The sequence below is a fragment of the Protopterus annectens genome, chromosome 9.part0, assembly GCF_019279795.1.
Source record: "Protopterus annectens isolate FY-2018-M chromosome 9.part0, PAN1.0, whole genome shotgun sequence".
NCBI classification, from domain to species: Eukaryota; Metazoa; Chordata; order Ceratodontiformes; family Protopteridae; genus Protopterus; species Protopterus annectens.
Window position 1 is genome coordinate 91,898,241 of NC_056743.1, and position 22,355 is coordinate 91,920,595.

Sequence of the window (22,355 nt, forward strand, 5' to 3'; positions counted from 1 at the left end):
TAAATTGCTGGGGGAAGCTGCCATGTTCCCTATTAACCACTCAAACAGGTATTCTGGAAGAGTAGAGAATGCCAGAAATTTAAGACAGATGTGGAAATGTTGATGAAGTGGGTAGTTAAAGATATGGAGATGTCAAAAAAAAAAAAAAAAAAAAAAAAACAACAAAAAGACCCTTTCTGGCCAAAGAAAGCTTAACATAGACATTCCTGGTGAAGAAAAAGACAGCCCCATAGCAGAAGAGGTGATCTCTTTCTGGTGGAAGCCTATAAAACTCAGGACAAGTGGAAATCATAGTAAAAAGGTAAGGATAAAACAAAGTTGGTTCAGAGGAAGTGGATAATTGGGGATGGCAGATCTTTAGAGAACACTGGGATAAAAGAGGTTTGAGTTAGCCATAGTTACGGCTGATGAAGTATCATGGTTTAGATTGGTCCCCCAAACCCCTCGGAGAAGATAGACTCTTGAGATGATGCTTTTTTCCCTGCATGTGGATATCACTACTTTTTGACTATAGAACAGATTAGTTATTCATGTATCATTATAAGCTTTGACATTGTCTGGGTCAACTATACAGTAAGCATGTGGGGAAGCTCTGATTACTGGTAAAAATGATTAGTATAAGGACCCAGCTACCACAGCTTAACAGCTGAACCATGCATGTGGGATCACACATCTCTAAATGGTAGAGATGGCTGCATTAACGTACAGGATATTTAAAAAAAAAAAAAGTAGGAAGGCCCTAGTATTGACCCCATGAGGCATTCCTGTTTGCATTGGCAGGTGAGGGGTCCTGCCATTTAGCAGATGGTGTATGGCTGTTGAGTTAACTAAAAACATTTATTCAGTAGCAGTGATGCTTAGTACTAGTTGTGCGTGCTTGTTAAGGACAAGAGGACACAAAGGGGTACAAACTGCTTTCATGAGATCCAAAAATAGGGGGAAACAGGGTTAGCTTTTATTCATTTATTTTGTTGGCTGTCTAGAAAATGTAGGAGATCAATTTCAGTGCTTGTGAAGGAGCCAAAGTGATGATGTGAGTGGACAAGGGGGAAATGAGCATTTGCCTAGCATTAGTGTAGGATTTCATGATTTCACAATACCCTCTTTCTAGTAGTTCAGAGAAAGTGGAAGGACTATTACAAAAGGTCAACAATTTCAAACTTCAGTACAGGTACCTTCTTTAACGTATTGCTAGAATGCAATAAATTTCCATATTGTGAGAATGTGTGATAGTTACATGTATCTTGATTAATATAGACACTGGGAAACATTCCATCTCCTCCTAATTTAAGATTTAATGCAGGAACTTTATCTGTTACTTAAGTAATGAGTTTTAATTTGGGCAAGTAACTCTCACCTGAAAATACAATACTAATCAGACAAATATGTCTACATTCTGGTGGCAGATATGAGACGTAATCACTGAAGCACTCACCGAGGTCTCAACTAAAAACAGAAAACCAAGATGATTAGGTCCAACAAGGTCAAGATAATCTCACAGGCTAAAGACTACCACAAGGCCTGCTACAGCTATGCCTGAAACTTCAAAGGCAGCACACATCAGTGGTGACACTTTCACTGAGCAGAGTTACAAAAAAAATTGCCAGTGAACAAATTTAGCTCTAACAACCACCCCCATGCCTCCCTCCATGAAATACCTAGTAGCATAATCCCACAACTAACAGTGAATAGGTCCTAGCAGCACTCTCCCAAGAACAAAAACACAGCCTCATTGGGTCCAAACAGTATCCCAGGATGCCTCCTAAATAGCTGAAATTGTCGTTCAACTTAAATAAAGGCATGGTATCCAGGTCCAAGGAAGTCACAGTGACACTTTATTCAGCCCTCATCAGACACACGGAGTACAATGCCTCTTTCAGCATGTACCTGACCAAACACAGGCAACAGATGGAATGCCCAGAGAGACTTGTCAGGAGGATCCAGGGTATAAACACATTGCCCTGTATGGATGGTCTTAAACCCCACTCTCTAATTGGTCTCCTACAGGTTAAGAAGCTATCTACGTCTGGCATACAATGCATCTTAAGACCCACCTCAGATGTACCTTTTTACATCCACAAAATGAACAGCATCAGAATCAGTAGATCCAAGGATTTAAATTTTGCTTGGGACAAGACATTTTTGCAATACATACATGTATTGCAAAGGATCCTCATGCTCTGGAACATGCTTTCCATCCATTTGTAGTAGAGTCCATCCCTAACTTGACCAATGGATGGGAAATCAGAAATTCGCCCAAAGTCTTGTCTCCATTTCTCTGAAAGACAGAGTTAAATAGTAATGTACAATCTAACATACCTCACCACATAACCTCTATGGACTTTCTAACATGCCCCCCTCCTAATAAATGTCCATGATACACAAGGACATAATTGGGTTGGATTGCATTACTTGACTTAAAGGACCTCATATATACCTATGGTATCATTAGTTTTAGTGGGAAGAGGTTAGGCAATGGATTATCCTGCTTCAGATTGTTTGTAGTAGACCAGAATCATTTTGAATTAAATGCATTGCCTATTTTGTTGTGTAGTTTTGTCTGAAAGAATCTTTTTGTGAGCTTTCAAGGTGTAGATGGAAAAAAAAAAAACTTTGTTCCACTTGATTTAAGCAATACCATTTTTCCTGTAAAAGGAATATATAAAGAAACCGCTCCAGTACTAATGACTATTCCTCCTGCCATGTCTAAAGGTCAGTTCCCTGTGCTTTCTCCTATTAACCTGGTGAACTTGGGCATTCTGAGGCAATGTAGCAACTGCCTCATGTACACAGACAACCCTCTCCTCTTACCTCCCCACACTCAGACTTGTGAGACATGCACTTATTTATACAAATTGGAAGCCATGCACTCTCAAGCCAAGACCAGAATAACTGGTCAAGAGGAGAAGGTCAATACCTGCACCACACCACATGCAATGCGTAGTCCTCTAGAACACCCACCATCACAGCTCTCGCATAACAACACAACCATACCCCCACCTTCGCGGAGGTTCTCAATAGAAATCTACCGAAACAGCAGAGGCCAAGGCAGAAATGCACTCGACCACCACAACACAGCACAAACCACAAGACACATAGCTCACCTACACAGTGTATCCCTTAACCTAAGCCCCAAAGGCAAAACAGCTTGCCCAATACACTAATCATGAGTGACTCAATAGTGAGGCACACTGATGTCCCACTCACTAGGTTGAATAAAGAGAAGGTAACAGTCAGCTGTTTATCAGGTGCTAGACTGACAACACACACTCAGGTCACACCGCAAGTACAAGTGTGACTCTGTCACTGCCTATGTGGGTGTGAATGACCCAAGATGCACCTCCCTGGACTACATGAAGAGAAACATGGAGGACCTCTCTGATTATGTGGTCCAGGCAGGTCTAGCCCTGTGCAGCATCCTACTGTTGCCCAGAATGATACCACAGTACCAGCGGAAAATTATTGATTTCAACAATTGGCTAAGTTTCTGCTGTCATTCTAAGGAGATCCAGTATCTGCTAGGGATGACATGATTGACAGACCTCGATGCTTTGCCAGAGATGTCCTGCATCTGTCACCCCTGGGTTTCTGGATACTGGCTAAAGCTCTTGCCACCCCTATAGTGCCTTTTTTAGGCGATGTTCCAAAGACCAACTTACTACCATAACAGCTATAAATAAATGCAATCTGAGGGTCATGCTGCTCAATGCTAAAAGTCTAAATCTCAAGATGCACTTGCTCAATGCACTCCTCAAAATAAAGAACATGGACATTTGTGCTGTAACAGAGACCTGGTTTAAAGTAGCAGAAAGCACCCCTGCACTACCATGCTATAACTCATTCCGCACCTTTCGGTCCCAGAGCATGGACTGAAGCTCCAAAGGCGGTGGTGTCTCCATATTCATAAAGGATATACACACCTCCAGACTAATAGCCTAGCATAATACGTCTGAGATACTTCAGGTACAACTAACATTGGGTAAGATGGCTATTCGGGTCGTAGCCTGCTATAGGTCCCCAACCATGTCCCAATACACTCACTCCATGTTCCTAACCACCCTGGAAACTATTAGGGTCCAATCCAACACTCTCATACTAGAGGACTTCAACTACCCCTCCATCAACTGGGAAAACTACTCATGCACCAATACACTGGCCCAATGCTTCCTGGAATTCATCAATTCCAATACCCTGGACAAGCTCATTCTTACCACCACTAGAGGAAGCACCATCCTTGACCTGGTTATTACGAACATGGGCAACCATTGCTCTACACCAATAGTCAATTCCTCCCTGGTTAGATCCAACCACAAACTAATCACCATGGAAATTTACATCTCACCCACACACATCCCCTCAAAAGTAACCACCATGAAAAACTTCTCCAAAGCTAACTTTGGGCTCCTAAAAACAGTCATGGCTAACTTCATGGCACCCATGTCAATGCAAAATAGATGCACGACTGCTGAATCATACACCAATGCACTATACAAATACATACATAAATGCATGGAACTTGCCATATCCAACAGAACAAAAATGTTCTCCTCTAAAAAAGGGAAGCCAATCTGATGGTCCCTTGCCATTAATAAACTGTACGACAGAAGGAAGAAACTCTTGCAGAAAAAGGTCAAGTCCCTAGACTGGAAAAACTCCCTTATTACCCTCAACAAAAAGTTGAGATCCCTCATCAGAACCTCAAAAGTCAGCTATGAAGGCAGAATTGCAGCAGACATTAAAAACAACCACAAAGCCTTCTACAGTTCTATCAAGAATCTCCATGGCAATACCAAGGTTTGCTCTAAGTTACTGCACAATAGTACTTCCTATACTGAACCAACCGATATCAACATACTGGCCAACAGATTCAGTACCAACTTTACCCCCCCCCCCCAAAGGACCAAACAATACCGGACAGAACGCCAGGCACCCAGTATTACTGCAGCACAGGTTAAAGCTGCGTTGTCCAAGGCCAAGAATATAACTTCCATGGGACCAGACAATATCCCTGGATGTGTTCTACATGAACTACAAAGTGAACTGGCACAACATCTGTGCCCGGTTCAATCACAGCCTCATCTCAGGCTTTGTCCCTACCAAATGGTGCACTGCTACATTCATCCCTCTCCATAAAGGGAGAGCAACTACAGACCCTGGAAATTATCACCCCCATTAGCTTGATGAGTCTAATATGCAAGGCTATGGAGCAAATCATCATGTACCTAATTAACAAGAATACAGGTAATTTCCAAACGCTAAATGCCACTCAATTTGGTCTTGTGAAAGATATAGCATGCTTGCTCAACCTGGTTGACTTCTTTGAGTCAGTCACCAGAGCTGTGGATGAGGGCAAGGCAGTTCATACAGCCTACCTTGATCTGGCCAAGGCCTTTGCTGCCATTCTCCACTCAGGAATTATTGATAAACTCAAACTGGGCATCAGCCCTTGTATCACTAGGCGAGTTGCAAACTGGCTCACAGATAGAACCCACAGTTTCAAAGTAGTAGACTCCAAGTCAGACTGCTGACCAGTCACGAGTCGAGTCCCACAGGGATCAGTCCTGGGTCCTCTCCTGCTTGGCATCTACTTCTCAGACCAGGCCAACACGGAGGGATTCTGGCTGACCAAGTTTGCAGATGACTGCAAACTGGGAGCCATTATTAACTCCACAAGTGATATAGACATCCAAAAGAAAGACCTCATTGAGACCAATGACTGGTGTCAAAACCATGGCCTTAAGCTTAATGCCAAAAAATGCTTCATCACCTTTGGGAAAAAACTCAGTTCCCACTAATTGCCACATTGATGGCAGCCCACTGAACACTTGAGGTGTTATAAGAGATCTGGGGACACAGGTTGACAGCAACCTCTCCTTCAACCACCACATTGCCACTGTGGTCAGAAAGTCCTTCTATGTGGCACATCTCATTACCAAGGATTTTGCATCCGGGAAGAAAGGAGGTCATTATCTCTCTCTACTCTTCCCTCATTAAGCCAATAGAGTATAATGCCCATTTGGCATGTACCTCACTAGACACATGCAACAGCTGGAAAGGCCACAAAAGTACCTCACAAAGAGGATCCTAGGCCTTAAACACATGTCCTATATGGACAGAAACAAACTACTATTTTCTCTCTCATATCATCTACTAAGAGGCGATCTCTGCTTGACTTAGAAAGCCACGTATGACCCAGCTCTGTTAGAAATTCTAGATCTAAAGAAATCCAAATTTATCTGGACCACATGCTCCAGAGACCTCAGCCTCATTACCACAATCAACAGAACATGCTGGAGGGACAGGTTCATAACCCAGAGACCGCTCATGGTCTGGAGTAGTCTTCCCATACATGTCAAGCAGAGCACCTCACTGGCCCTCCAACAGAAATCTTGATAAGTGAATGGGAAATGGAAAGTTCACCCTGGGGATCAGTCCAGTGGTTCTACTTGATAGAGGCACTGGGAACCAACATCGGGTGGCACAATGCCAAGGCACTTCTATGGGCTAAGCTTGTAAAGGCATATAAATAACTCTAAACAAATATGTATATGTATTGGAGCAATTTATATAATCCCGACCAAAACATTCTAATTTTCAAAGATTTTCTTTCAGAATATAAAACAAACAGAACTATTATGATGGGCAACACAATCAACTGGCAAAATGTAATCAGTATATTCCCAACAAACAGCATATACCTCCACAGATTTACACAACTTATCACCAGCCCTACCACAATGCAAAACAATCAACTAGGTGCTACCTTAGACTGGATCCTAGTAAATGACCCCCAGTGGTGGTTCGTGATATCGGACTGCAGCCTCCCAAGCTGTAAACCACAATGGTACAGTCTTACAAATCCTCCCTATGAACACAGGATTACCGTTTGCAGGAGAAAGCTGAAGCTGTGGGTTTACTGCAGGAATAAGCTGAGGATTGCAGGTACGAGAGAAGTGTGTGTGTGGAGTGTGGAGTGTGTGTGATGCCTCAGTTGGTTTATACTGGTGGCTAGAGAGAATGCTGGTGATGTTTAGAGAATATCTCAGGGCTTGGACCATGTACCTTGGGTGCAGGTAACAAGAGCCTGAATTCCCTACCCACCACCATTTGTGAAAGTTTTGCAGATTTTTGCCTCATATTTTGTTCTGTTCCTCATAAAATTGGTGGTTTCTGAGTTTTTAATTCCTTAAATAGTTGAGGGTGCAGTGGTAGCATTGTTGACTCACAGCTAGAGGTTCTATGGTTTGATTCTTGGCTGGGGTGCCTTTTGTGTGGAGTCTGCATGTCCTCCCTATGTTTTTGTGAGTTTGCCCTGGTGTCCTCTATTGTTACAAATACATGTATCTGCAGTATTTCTCCCTGGGCCTATGCTGAAAATTGGCTTTTGCTCCAAGTCAGTCCTTTCTGGTTAACAAATGTTAAATAAATAAAATTGATAGGCATTTGAATTTCAGACTTCATATTCTTCAGAAATTACATAGTAACACAAAACCTTTTATTCTAGCAATTTTCTAAGTTTATAAGATATTTGAAATTTGTTCATATTTTTTGGGACTGTATTTCCCCATTATTGGCTTCATCCAGGTTTTTTCTGCTAAGGTTGAGAGCTGTGGTGAGAACTGAATTCACTAAATGGCAGCTGTTTAAGTTTGTCTTCCTCTCTTTCATAAAACAGGTGATTTGACATAGTGGCATGTTGCTCTGAGTTTTACACAAAGTCCTGGGTTCAAGAAATGGCTGTGAAATGCATGGTGGTAACAGCATTTTATTCTGGAAATTTTCCAGGATTATACAATCAATGTTTAAATGTGTCCCTGGCTTTTGTCCCACGCCAATACATTTTGGCCTTTTCCAGATTTTTTGTGCTGCAAAGTTGAGATACACAGCTGTGTCAAGTAGATTTTACAAGGAGCTGAGAGGTGCAGGGGAAGAGAAGTTTAGTGCTGCTTATGCTGAGACAGCTTGCATTGTTAATAGCACAACAGGTAGTGTACTTACTTTTGATGCAGAAGGCTGTGGGTTCTACTCCCACAGTATGTAGATGCATTGCTGATATTGTACTGTGTTGTAAACGGGGTGGATGCTGCCTTCTTGAGAATGCCCTCTTTGGCGAAGATACCTATCAACTATGAACCCATCTGTTATTTGCCAACCATTCCCTATTGCAATATTACTAGCTTATTTTTTTTTTAATGTAATGTAGGCAATTACTCAAGGGTAACAGGTACTTTATTTGTAGATGAAACAAAGAAATATAAAGGTGTTTGCTAGCAGCAACCTCTTCATTAGTTACTGATCTTTTTAATGTGGAATTATTTAGATGACTTACTTCCGCAGAGATTGTGCATATTTACTGATACTGGTGGATTATAGAAGTATGAGTAGACTTATGATGGAAATTTTCTCAACTGGGCAGTATTCTCATAATTGATGCATGCATTTTGTTTCATTGTTTACTGGAAAAATGTTCAAAACAATAAATTTAAAACACCCTCTAACAACTGTACCATATTATACAAGGAATATAATTTAATGCAATCATGAAGGTGCATCACAGAACACATGTCTGTTTTGTGTGCAAGAGGCCTATCATTTGAAAACAGCCCAAAGTTAATTTTTATCTGCCAATAGTCAAATGTATTTTCTTTGAATGTGGGTTTCAATGCTGTTTCAATGAGAATGAGCTTCAAGGGCAGAGTTTTAATGCTAAGTCTGTTTTCATTGTGAGATTTCATTGCTTTGTTTAGTATATGTCAGTGTTTGTGCTGTAAAATGCAAAATAAAATGTTCAAATGAAGTCCAAATCATCATAGAAGTAAAGCAGTATGCACATTAGTGTTTATAGTAAATGGGGTGAAATAGCCCAGTAATGGTTCATTGGAATGGCTGCAGGGGGGAGGCTCCATTCAACCATGATTTTGAGAGGGGGAAGGGTGGCAAACTCAGACAGCCCCAGCTGAACTATACCTCTCAACTGTCCAGATTTTCACAGAATGAATAGATTTTTGCTTCTTATTTTTGGTTCGTTCCTCATAAAATTTGTGGTTTTCTGGCAAATCATTTAGGATTTAAGTCACTAAATAACAGAGATGGAGTTTCAGACTTCATAACCTTCAGAAAAATGTATGCTAAAGCAAGACCTGTTTTTTCTGTCAACTGTCTCAGTATATACAAGAGCAATTTTTAGTACTGTTTATATGTTCCCCCAATATATTTGGCCTTGTCCAGATTTCCTGCATTAACAGGCTGAGAGGTACGTGCAAATAAATTGCTTTAATAGAATTAGGCATATCCAAACTTCTCAACTGTCCCCGATTTTGGCTCAAAATGTTGCTCTTCCCCTAATAATCCCTCCGCAAAATGGCAATTTTGGAAGAAAACGTGGAGGGTTTACAATTAATAAATAACTGTAATAATCAGAGTTATAGATTACTTTTGTTTCAGAAATGCATGTAGATTCTTTTATTTTGTCAGCTGCTCAAGTTAGCAGTACTAATATTAAAAAAAAGTGTCCCTTCTTTGACAGGTTCCCAGCTGTATTGTGGGGCTATTTTATATTTTTGCATCAGATATTTGGTCCATTTTTCATTAAATTATGTTTTCTTGGCAAATTACTGGCAAATCATTAAAGTTTGAAGTTAGAAAATAATGAAAGACATTTGAGTTTCAGATTTCATATCCTTCAGAAAATTCATACTAATGCAAGGCCTACTATTCTATTATCTTTCTAAGTTTGTAAGAGCAATCTTTAAAAATTGTTCTTATTTTTGGGCCTTTGTCCCACTTCTATGTATGGCTTTGTCCAGATTTCTTGCTCTGAGATTGAGAGGTATGACAAATGTGTCAGGGCCATCACAGTCAGCCAGAGACATTTCAAATTGCGACATACTTGTTAAACCCCCTGTCCCCCATGTAGTGACTCTGGATGTGTCCAAGCAATGCAAGGTGCAGTTATGCAGTGTAAATGTGCCAAGTACCCCCCCCCCATCCAAGGTATACAAAAACTACAGTGGGTTTTCATTGGTCCTTGATTTTGCAGAATGTTCTGGTTTCTGTCATATTTTTATACTGTTGATTTAGGTTTATTATTCAGAAAGTGCGTGTTGCTCTGTGTTTAAGTAGCAATGCTTTAATGACCATTAGGGTAAGGTTGTCTAAGATTGTAAGATGCAAGTAAGCTTTAATAAGCATACTGTTAAAAAACTGCCAACATTGAAAGCCTGTTGTTGCCATGCAGAGAATCCTTAAATAACTAGATATATGCATTTCAATACCCAAGGCTTATACATTGACAGTATTTGTAATAAAGGACAGGATTACATTATTTTAAGAAGCTCATTACATTTGTTGGAGACTTTCAGTCATCTTTGCAGGCTTTACCTGTAAAATGAACAGAATGCCAATCATATGTGGTCCATAACCTGTGCAGTAATTCTTTAAGCAATGTATCTTGAGCTAGTTTCCTTTTCATTTTTTTACTTTGATCACGTTTTCCCCATGAAATAAGTAGATAGTTGTCGGGCAGCAGGTCTTTTTTGGATAAGTAACATTTTTACAAGTGGGGGTATCACAGAGATTGCTACTTTCAGCATGTTACTTGGTACTTTAATAAAGCTGAATATAAATTATAATTAGAACTGCAGTACAAGCAGAATTGGTTTGAGAGGAGTGCTGCTTGTTTTTCCTACACTTGATTTTGACTGGCATTCCAGTAATTTATTTAAAAAGTATTTTTTTTCATGCCTCACAACCTATTTGTTTTAGGGTTACCACCTGTCCCACTTTGCGAGGGACAGTCCCTCTTTGGGCAGTTGTGTCCTGACAAAAATTGTAAAAATGGCAAATGTCCTGAGATTTTAGGACAAAATTATTTCCTATATTTTATGTAATAGTTGCATAAAACAGTTATTCTGTATCTAAAATACCTAAATGTTATAAGAAACAGAATAAGCAACTAAAATGCTACAAGAATAAGCTTTTATTTAGGCAAAAAAGTTAAGTTTTATCCTTTGTACTGACAGTGGGTATGTGTCGGCCTGTAAAATCTGATGTTTGTACCAAAAATGTCCCACTTTGGCCATTTGAAAAGGTGGCAACCCTAATTTGTTTCCATCTAGATATTAAGTAAGCTGCTATGCAGCCAATGCATTGAAATCTTTTTTTCTTCTACACTTCATTTTGTCTTGATTGGACTCATAATGATGGTTTGGCACACAGGGCAGCGTATTTAAAGTTATAGTTTTTGTGGTTTTTAGCATAGCCCCTCCCCTTTCTAGTTGGCTACATCCCTTCCCATTGACCCCACCCATTCATCTATCTCCTGTAGCCCGCCCCTTTGATTTGAAGTCACCAGCCGCCACTGATGACCCCCTTAAATACTCCAATTCCAATACTCTTCCAAATGCCTTAAGTGACCACTTACCAGCTTACACCTACAGAACTCCTCATGTGCCTAAACCCCACACCTATAAAATATTAAGAAACTTAACCAAATTCAACCAAAAGCTATTTAGCAGTATCCTAAAAGCTATAAACTGGACCCCATTGAAAACATTATCCCTGGATGATGTCACAAGTCATTTCAACAAAATTTTGATACCCTCAACAGCTTAGCTCAACTTCGAAGCAAATGGACAATAGACCAAACACCTTGGCTTACAAAATCAACTAAGCAAATATTACTAACTAGAGACCAAGTCAGGAAAGATTGGCAAAGAAACAAAAATGAAACCAACCAACTAAAATACAAGCAGCTATGTTAACAAGGCAAAAAAACTAGTTATTGCAGCAAAAAAAATTACTTCTCTCAGCAATTAACCTGCCAGACTTACAACCCTAGAAAATTCCAGAAATCTGTTTCAGCACTCCTTACTCCTGAGACACCTCAAATCCATCATCAGCTCCAGATAAAGAGCCAGCTCAGAGAGCTGGCATGCTCACTCCCACTTTATCAAATGTATACAACTTATAAACCTTTATGCACCTAATAATTCTAAAGACACAGAAAATCTAATCTATACAGACTAACAGTTATCCCAGTACAAACACCCTCCCCCTTCTCCACCATACCTGTACAGTTAAGCCCCACACCAACTACTCTCTCTACAATCTGCAGATATCTACCTCACTAATACAGAAACTTCTTACCAAACTAAAACCTTGCCCCCACTCTGCTAACAATCTTCCATCACAATACCTAAAACTTGCTGCAGATGCAATAGCCTACCCAGTTAGTATTCTGATCAACAGGTCCATCCCTAAATCCAACATCCTCAAGTCTGGGGAAAAAAATCTATCATTCCCTTACACAAAGGTAGAAAAAAACATGAATTAGCAAACTATCAACCCATTTCTGTCCTCTGCACTCTAAAATTACTTTAAAAGTGTATACACTTACCACTAATAAAATTTCTTAGATAATCTTTCACCTACAAAACATGTTTTTTCAGCCAGCACATAGTACCATCACAGCATTTCTATCCTTCACAGATAGTGTGAACAAAGCTATGAACACTGTCCAATTAACATCAATAACCCTACTAGATTTATCAAAGGCCTTGCAGTGTCGCATCATAATGTTTTACAACAACTTTCTATACTAGAAAGATCTCCAACTACCTAAAAATGGTTCTTCGATTATTTAACCAACAGGCAACAATGTGTTAAGTGACTAACTAGTCTGATTACCAGGAAAATAGTTCAGGAGTCCCGCAAGGGTCCATTCTTGGATCCTTGCTCTTCAATATATTCATTAAACAAACTTCATGCTACCTCCCTTCAAAGCACTCTCATCCAATACGCTGATGACTCTACTATTATCTCTACTTCCAGTAACCCTCAGCTCTTAAAAATTACACAAGATGTATTCACCTCTATAAAAACCTGGCTAACTGATGCACAACTACTACTACTATGCCCAAATAAAACTAAACTTCTTTTGTTCTCACCAAAGCCATTCACACAAGAGTTCAAAATTTATTCACAGAATGAAACTCTATTTGAAATTTTAACTCAGACAAAACTACTAGTATCACTATAAACAAACTTGCCTTCAAAAAATACATACTTAATACAATTTAAAAAACACCTATCAAACTTGATAAACAGTTCATGGATGCTTCAACCAAAACACTTGCCAATACCCTTCCCTCCTTTAAGAGGCCTGGTCTCAGTAACCTCCACACATCCCTGAACAACAAAACTCCAAATCATGTTATGAGAAAATTGACAAATTTGCAACTGGTATATCCAATCGCATGCACCATTGTTATGCCCTTAAAACTAAAGTGGACAGAATTCTTCCACTACCTAAATTTTGTGCAACTCTCCCTTGCTCACAAAAATGCTTGCAAACCTGTTAGTTGCCTCGCCTTAAAGGCTATCTTACAACCTTACACCCCTCCCAGAAATCTGTACTCCAATAATAAACTACTATTAAAAGTACATAAACCTACCTTAAGAGTCGGGCACAGCCTCTATTCCTGTGCCATCGCAAAACTTTGGAATGTTGTATCGCCAAATATTAGTGCCATTGAATCCTTTAAGACCTACAGACTTGTATTGAAAGACCACTACCTCAACTCTGACATCTGCCCATGCTCCTAAGCAAAGATTACAATGCTTAATCTCCCCTACCCCCTTCTCCACCCCTCCCCTCTTTGCATCATTTATACTATCATCTGACAAGTATTCTATTAACCAATATCTCCTTCAAGCTTTTCAAAACTGCTATAGAAACTTCTTCCTATCCATCAACCTCTTCCTTACAAAACCCTCATACATCTCTCCTACATGTCAGAATTTTTACACATTAACCTCCCTATCATATCTCTCATAGGTTCATAGATTAGTACTAGGCTAACTGCCCTTGCGAGCCATTTTAAGCCTAGACAATTATCCCCCGTGAGATTCAAACCCTGTACCTTGTGTTTGTAAGGCAAACACCTTAACCATTAGGCCACCCTCCCAATCACTTTAACTTTCTCCAATACATCATAAATTAGCTTCTCACATGAAAAGGTTAAGAGATAGGGAGGAGGTTAATCTCCCTTCCTTCTTGTTCTAGATTATTTTGCTCTCCCCAATACCTTATACTTACAAACTTCTATCCTTCTTACAAAGTCAGTATGCTCTATTCCACAACTTGGCTGCCTGTAAATCAAAGTTAAAATACTAGAGTGATGATTTTTTTGATAAATACTGTTATAATCTACCACAAACTATAATTTACTTATGTTGAACCACATTAGACCCAATGTATCTTTCTGGCAATACTGTATAACATGTCTGTACCTGTTCTGGAAATATAAGTTTGTCTCATAATTTTATACAGGCATACTCTCTTAATGACTATACTTTTACTATTGGAGCTTTTCTTCCTGGGCCTCTTCTGAAAATTGACTCTTGACCCAGTCAGACTTTCCTGGTCACCAAATTTCAATCAATAAATAAAATCATTTTCGTTTCTTTGCATTATTCAACCTCTTTTTTACCAGTTAGTTTTCACTTAACCCTCTACAATCAAATTTTCACTTACTCCTTCCTGTCACTAACTATTCCTCCTCTCCATCACTTTACAATCCTGCATGCTTATTTTTAACTTGTAACAGAGACCTCCGTCTATACACAATCCTCCATTTACTCCATCCTCTCCATTATTATCCCCTCTCTTCACTTGTTTTCCCATAAGGACATTACATCTTTAGTAACATTTTCAACTAATTGTCCCTTTTCTCTACTATTTTAAATTTTCCCTTTCTTGTTCTAACAGAGCAGTCAAACCAGAAACATCCACTCTCATTACATTTTCTACATGCTATTTACGCTTCCAGTTAGTACACCCCCCCCCCTCTTCCCAAATTTTGTTACAATCTTGTTTCAAATTATAATGAATAATGAATTAACTGAACTGGAAGTTTTTACTCTTTCAGTTAGTTCCCCCACCCTGTTTTTGTTTTGGTGTTAATTTTGGTGGCTTTGAAACTGCCCACCCCTCTTGTAAATTTGTGATTGGATACTCCTTCTGGGCCCATCTCATTTGCTCACTCAGCTGAGTGCAGTGAGATCATATTCTGATTTCAGGCACTCCTACTGCGTACAAAGAGAGCATCTGGGAAAGAAAAAAATATTTAAACTGGTTTCCTGCCTTTCCTGTAAGTGGTCTAGACTGTTTGTAGGCTTCTGAGCCCCCAAGCCTTTCTGTGTTGGAGTGAAGCCTTCTAGCTTAATTTTGTTTCTTAGAACTAGCCAGTTTCTAGTTTCAGCACTCAAATCTGTTTCTTTGAACTCCGCACTTGTTCAGAACTTGTTGTAAGCACTAAATAAGATGTAAATTACTACAGCACTCAACTTTCCTCACTTGTCTAGAGGAAAGCAGTTTTTAGTACTTAATAAATAAGCACTTATCCAGGCATGTCTAAGGGTCAGCTCCCAGTGATTTCTCCTGTCTACCCAATGAATCTGGGCAATGCAGCAATTGCCTCATGTACACAGACAACCCTCCTCCTACCACCCAACACTACAACCTGTGAAAGATGCACTTGTATAGCCAAACTGCGAACCAAAAGCCATACTGCAAACCCAAAAAAAAAAAAAAAGGTCTTTTGTGGCAGTTCCTGGCTCCGTGCTTCAACTTTTTGTGGTTTATATAGCCAAACTGGAAGCAAAGCTCTCTTCACCCAAGACTGGACTAGACAGTCAAGAGGAGAAGGTAAACACTTGCACAACACCACACTCATCATAGTCCCTCAAAACCTACACCAAAACACACACAATCACAACACACACACCTACATTCATGGAGACTCTCAATAAAAAACTGCCCAAGCATCAGGGACCTCCAAAGCAGAAACGCAAGCAAACTCCACCCCCCAATACAACCCAAATGAGATACAGCCCACAAACTCAGTGTGCCACTCAACCACAGCCCATAAGACAACAACATACCCAACACTCTAATCATAGGTGACTCTATAGTCAGGCACACTGATGTTCCACTCACCAGGCTAAACAAGGAGAAAGTTACTGTCAGCTGCCTGGATACACCACATAATGCATGCATTCAGGTCACTCCACAAGTACAAATATGACACTGTCATTGTCCATGTTTGTGTGAATGACCGGAGACATACCTCCCTGGACTACATGAAAAGAGACATGGAGGACCGCTCTGATCTTGTAGCCCAGGCATGTATGACCCTAGCCCAGAGTAGCATCCTGCCATCACCCAGAATGATACCACAGTACAAGGACAAAATGATTGACTTCAACAATTGGCCAAGCTTCTGGTGTCATTCTAAGGGGATGCAGTATTTGTCTGCCTGGGATGACATGAGCTACAGACCACGATGCTTTGCCAGAGATGGCCTGCATCTGTCACCCTTGGGATTCTGGATACTGGCTAAGGCTCTTGCCACCCCTATAGTGCCTTTTTAGACGAGGTTCAAATGACAAATTTACCACCATAACAGGTACAAGCAAGCAAAATCTGAGGGTAATGCTACTTAAATGCTAGAAGTCTAAACCTCAAAATGCACTCACTCGAGGCACTCCTTAAAATGGAGAACATCGACATCTGTGCAGTGACAGAGACCTGGTTCAAAGCTCCAGAGAGCACCCCTGCATTACCAGGCTATAATTCATACCACACCTTTCAGCCATCTAACCTGGACCAGGACACCAAAGGCAGAGGTGTGTCCATATTCATTAAGGATATCCACACCTCCAGGCTAGTTGCACAGCATAATGCATCTGAGATTGTCCAAGTGCAACTAACTCTGGGCAAGACCGCAATCCAAATTGTAGCTTGCTACAGACCCCCCCACCATGCCCTAGGATTCCCACTCCTCATTTCTTGACACACTGGAAAGTATTGGGGTACAGCCCAACACCCTAATAATGGGCAATTTCAACTACCCCACCATTAACTGGGAAAACTACTCATGTACCAACTTTTGCTCAACGTTTTCTGGAATTCATAAATTCCAACACCTTGGATCAACTTATTCATACCCCCACCAGGGGCAGCAATATCCTAGACCTGGTCAATACCAACATGGGCAACCGGTGTTCCACACCAGAGGTCAATTCCTTGTTGGTCAGATTCGACCACAAGCTAACCACCTTAGACATCCACATCCTGCCCCCACCAATTAGGGAAACAACCATAAAAACCAAGATGCTATCCTCCAAAAAAAGGAAGCCAATCTGGTGGTACTCTGCCATAAACAAACTCTACAACAGAAGAAAGAAACTTTTTTTTTTTTTTTTTTTTTTGCAACAGAGTAAAATCCCATGACTGGAGGAACTCCCTAGTCAACCTCAGTAAGAAGCTGAGATCCTTCATAAAATCCTCCAAAGCTAGTTACAAAAACAAAATTGCCACTGACTCTAAAGACAACCACAAAGCATTATATAGCTATGTCAAGAATCTAAATGGCAACACTCAGATCTGCTCTGAGTTACAGCACAATGGCACTAAATATACTAAATATAAAAATATACAGAACCAACTGATATTGCCAACATCCTGCCAGATAGGTTCAGTGCTAACTTTACCCCCCCCCAACCCCTAGAGTGCCCATCTCTATACCGAAGAATGCAAAGTTCCAGTAATCACGGCTGCCCAGGTAAAAAACACACTTGCTAAAGCCAAGAATGCAGCATCCATGGGACCTGACAATATCCCAGGCTGCATTCTACATGAACTACAGAATGAACTGGCACCCTACCCAAGTACCATGTTCAATCATAGCCTCGCCTCAGGCTTCATGCCCACTGAATGGCACACCGACAGTTATCCCACTCCACAAAGGGGGAGCCAAGATGGACCCCAGGAACTACCGCCCCATTAGCCTGACGAGCCTGGTCTGCAAGGCCATGGAACATATCATCATGGAACTCAAACAAAGACATTGGTAATCTCCAAACTCTGGACCCTACCCAGTTCGGACTTGTAAAAGGCGGATCATGTCTCCTAAACCTGATTGACTTCTTTGAAGCAGTCACCAAAGCCATAGATGAGGGTAAAGTGGTTCACACAGCTTATCTAGATCTCGCCAAGGTTTTTGACACCATCCCCCACTCTGGAATTATAAATAAGCTCACTAAACTTGGTATAAATCCCTATGTCACAAGATGGGTTGCCAACTGGCTCGCTGACTGAACCCACACTGAAAGTAGCAGACTCCAAATCTGACTTCAGACCAGTGACAAGTAGAGTACACAGAGTTCAGTCCTGGGTCCTCTCCTGTTTGGTATCTACTTCTCTGAAGTACAGGCTAACAGAGAAGGTCTTTGGCTAAGAAAGTTTGCAGATGGCTGCAAACTAGGAGCCATAATCAAAACTCCTAAAGATGTGGACATACTACAAAAGGGCCTCACTGAGACAGATGCCTGGTGTCAAAGCCATGGCCTGAAGCTCAATGCCAAAAAGTGTATTGTCATCCCCTTTGGTAAAAACTCTGTACCCATGAACTACCACATAAGCTGGTAGTCTACTTAACACTGAAAATGTGATGAGACCTTGGGACACAGGTGGACAGTAGTCTCTTCTTTGATAATCACATCGCCACAGTGGTCAGGAAATCCTTCATGGCTCACCTCATCAAAAAAGGTTTCTCATCCAGAAAAAAAAAAGAGATCATTGTTCGCCTCTACTCATCACTCATTAGACCCATTATAGAGTACAGCTCCCCTTTTTGTATGTACCTCACAAGACATCTACAACAACTGGAAAGGCCACTGAAATACCTCACAAAGAGGATTACTGGCCTCAAACAAACAGATGCCCTACGCAGACAGTCTCAAAAAGCTCCAGCTTTACTCGGTCACATATTGCCTACACAGAGGCGATCTCTGCCTAACATACAAAGCTATGTCAAACCCAGAACTGTTGGACATGCTCCACTTAAAGAAATCCCAACCCCTCAAAGCTACACGCTCTAGGGAACTAAACCTTGTCACCACAATAAACAGAACATGTTGGAGGGATAGATTCCTGTCCCAGAGACTTCCCATACTCTGGAACAGACTACCTATGTCAAACAGAGCTCTTCATTAGCACTCTTCAAGAAGAAACTTGATGATTGGATGGGAAATAGGAAATTCACCCAAGGGATCACTTCTGTGGTTCTGCTCGACAGGGGCACAGGAAAATAATTTTCTTGGGTGGCGAAAGCCAGGGTACATTTTTGGCTAGGCTTATATAGGCCCTAGGGCCAATAGCCTAATACCGGTGAACCTACAAGTGACCATGTTTCCATTTAACCTGTTGGGTGCATGCTGTATCACCGCCAATCATTCAGCGTTAGCCACTCTTTCCACCTTCTGTCCAAACAGTGTTCATCGGGTACTTTAGTGCAAACAGAAAGTTCTTAACACAAGTCTTCTAAATCTGTTCTGAACTGCATGCATTTCATTTTAATTGCATGCTTAAAATCTGAAAGTCCTTCCTTGTTGACAGCATTTTTTTCTCTGCTTCATAAGGCAGTCTACCAGCAAATACATTTCAAATGCCTCTTTATGCAATTCTTCATTACCTTCATAAACTAATGCTCTTTTGCATTTTACAACAAAAGCCAGTGATAACATATCCATAATATCATACCTGTATATGGCTTCATTGTTTTGTTTGTAACTACTTGTTTTTTTCTACACATTCTCTACTCTTCCCTCATTAGACCAGTCACTGGGTATAATTCCCCATTTGGCATGTACCTCGCTAGCCACATGCAACAGCTGGAAAGGCCACAAAAGAACCTTACAAAGAGGATCCTAGGTCTTAAACACATGTCCTACATGGACAGACAAAAAACTCCAGCTATTCTCTGTTTTATATCGTCTAAGAGGCAATCTCTGCTTGACTTACAAAGCCATGTCTGACCCAGCACTGTTGGAAATGCTACATCTAAAGAAATCCAGATCCCTCCACACCACAAACTCCAGAGACCTCAACCTCATTACCACAATCAACAGAACATGCTGGAGGGACAGGTTCATAACCCAGAGACTGCCCATGATCTGGAATAGACTTCCCATACAGGTCAAGCAGAGCACCTCACTGGCCCTCAAGAGAAATCTTGATGGAAAATAGAAAGTTCACCCCAGGGATCACTGCAGTGGCTTTACTTGATAGAGGCATTCGGAGCTAACATCGGGTGGCACAATGCCAGGGCACTTCTATGGGCTAGGCTTGTAAATGCTCCAGGGCCATTAGCCTAGTACACACCCATGAACCTATTAACATTCAGTGTTTCTTTGCAGACCTGTACTTCCCCCTTCCTCTGCACCGCTATTTGCCCGATTCATAGTTTCAGCATAGGTCTTTGCAGTGCTTTTGGTGTTTGTAATAATTCTTCTAACTTCTCCCTGAAGCAGGTGTATGCCCTTAAGACTCCCTTCACCAGCTACACATACCCAAATTTTTATCATTTGGATATTGCTCTCTCTCCTCTAGCTACCTACTAACGTTTTCAGAAACTTTCTGTCCATGCCTCTGCCATCTCTATACCCGGCTCAAAAGGCCCTTCCAGCATTCTCAACACGGAGAGCCATCCCCTGCCATGTTGGAAGTGTTTGAGCCTAGTAGCAGCCCTCTGCCACCACCGAGGGGCTCAGACCAAAAAAAGAGGAGGGGAAGTTGCCCAGTGCCCTAGCCAAAATTTTCTATAATATCTGTTAGAGGTTGGATTATGGAATCCATTTCTAAATGCTTAGAAGCAAAATTTGAGGAAGACCTTCATGAATCGTGTAGTTACATAAAAGATGGCATGAATTTTCCAAAACATCTTTGTGATTGGTCTAATCAAAATACCATTTCTTCATATATACATTTTCAGCACTTTATGTAGAATCCCTTTACTATAATAGCAAATTACATAGGGCTTTTTTTTTGTAAGATTTATTATTAAGCGTATGAATGAGGTATTGATTTCTAAATTACTCTTATGTAACTTGTTGGATTTGGTATGGAATAATACTTTATATACAAAAAGGATTTACAAAAATGTGGAGAAGCTATCAGCACTCCCATTGCAAATACATATGCAAATATGGTCTTGGCAATGTGGGAAGAACATGTCCCGCTACCAAGAATATGTTTGTACACTATCTTAGTGTACAAGTACTTTGTGGATATTTTCATCATTTGGAATGGTAGTGAATTAGAATGTGATTCATTTGAATATATTACAAATGTAACATCCTGAAATGTTAGAATTTTTAGATAATAAAAGTTAAATTTCTTATTTGAGAAATTTAATAAACACCTAATGGCAGTATTGATATGATTGCGTATAAAAAACAAGTTAAGGACAACCACCTACAAAGAAATAGAATGCATCCACTTATATTCTCTAATAATCCCAAGAGACAGATGTTTGAGGTATGTTAGGCTAAACACAAATGATGGCATGTTGAATGTACTAGATTAGGTTATTAATGATTTTCATGCTAGAGGTGAAACATGTGGTGGGTCTGTCCAGACCCATTTTTTTCTGAAACAAATATAGATTCCTGTTTGCATGCAATAGATTCTCCCCCAGTGATGAGGATTATAATATAAACCAGGGTAATGACAGCATAAATAAGTATTCTCATAAAAATGTCTAAATTTTAACTGCAGATCCAACAGAAATATGAAGACTCTGGTGTATTTTGACAAATCACACATTCGATTCAGCTTATTAAAAACAATTGTTATATTCTTGATAGCTTACCTACTTCCAAAATGAGTAAGTGCATAGATTTTAAACCTAGTTTTAGTTATAGAAGAGCACAGAATTTTAAGCAAAAGACAGGCTATAAACAGAGTATATGACAAATACACCACCTAGAAGACTGGTACATACCAGTGTAGAAATTGTATTTTTTGTAAGGATATTTATTCAAAGATGACCACTGTACACTCTCCTCAATGTTAACCTTTTTCATCTAAGAACCTATGCTGACTGTAACATAAGAAATTTAGTGTGTCTGACCTTATGTCAAACAAGCAAAGTCTACTATGTAGGCAAAACTAATAGGAAGTTGGAGTGAACTGGTGACCAGCATTCAGATATTTGAAGAATGGTGGAAACTAACTCTGCATGTAAACATGTACTGGGTAGAGGTAGCACACTTTCAAATTTACTGTTAAAGTGATTTTTGAACTTTGTATGGGTGATTGTGTAATGAAAACAGAATGCAGAATATAGATGGATCTGTTGACTTTGTGCTGATAAATTTCATGGTCTAAATGAACGCTTAAGCATTAAATCAGTGTTAAAGACCAGACAACATAGAAGTTAAAATCATTGCAGATAAATATACACAAGAAAACCAGACATTGTCTGAACTTGTGCTTATCTGTTAACTTG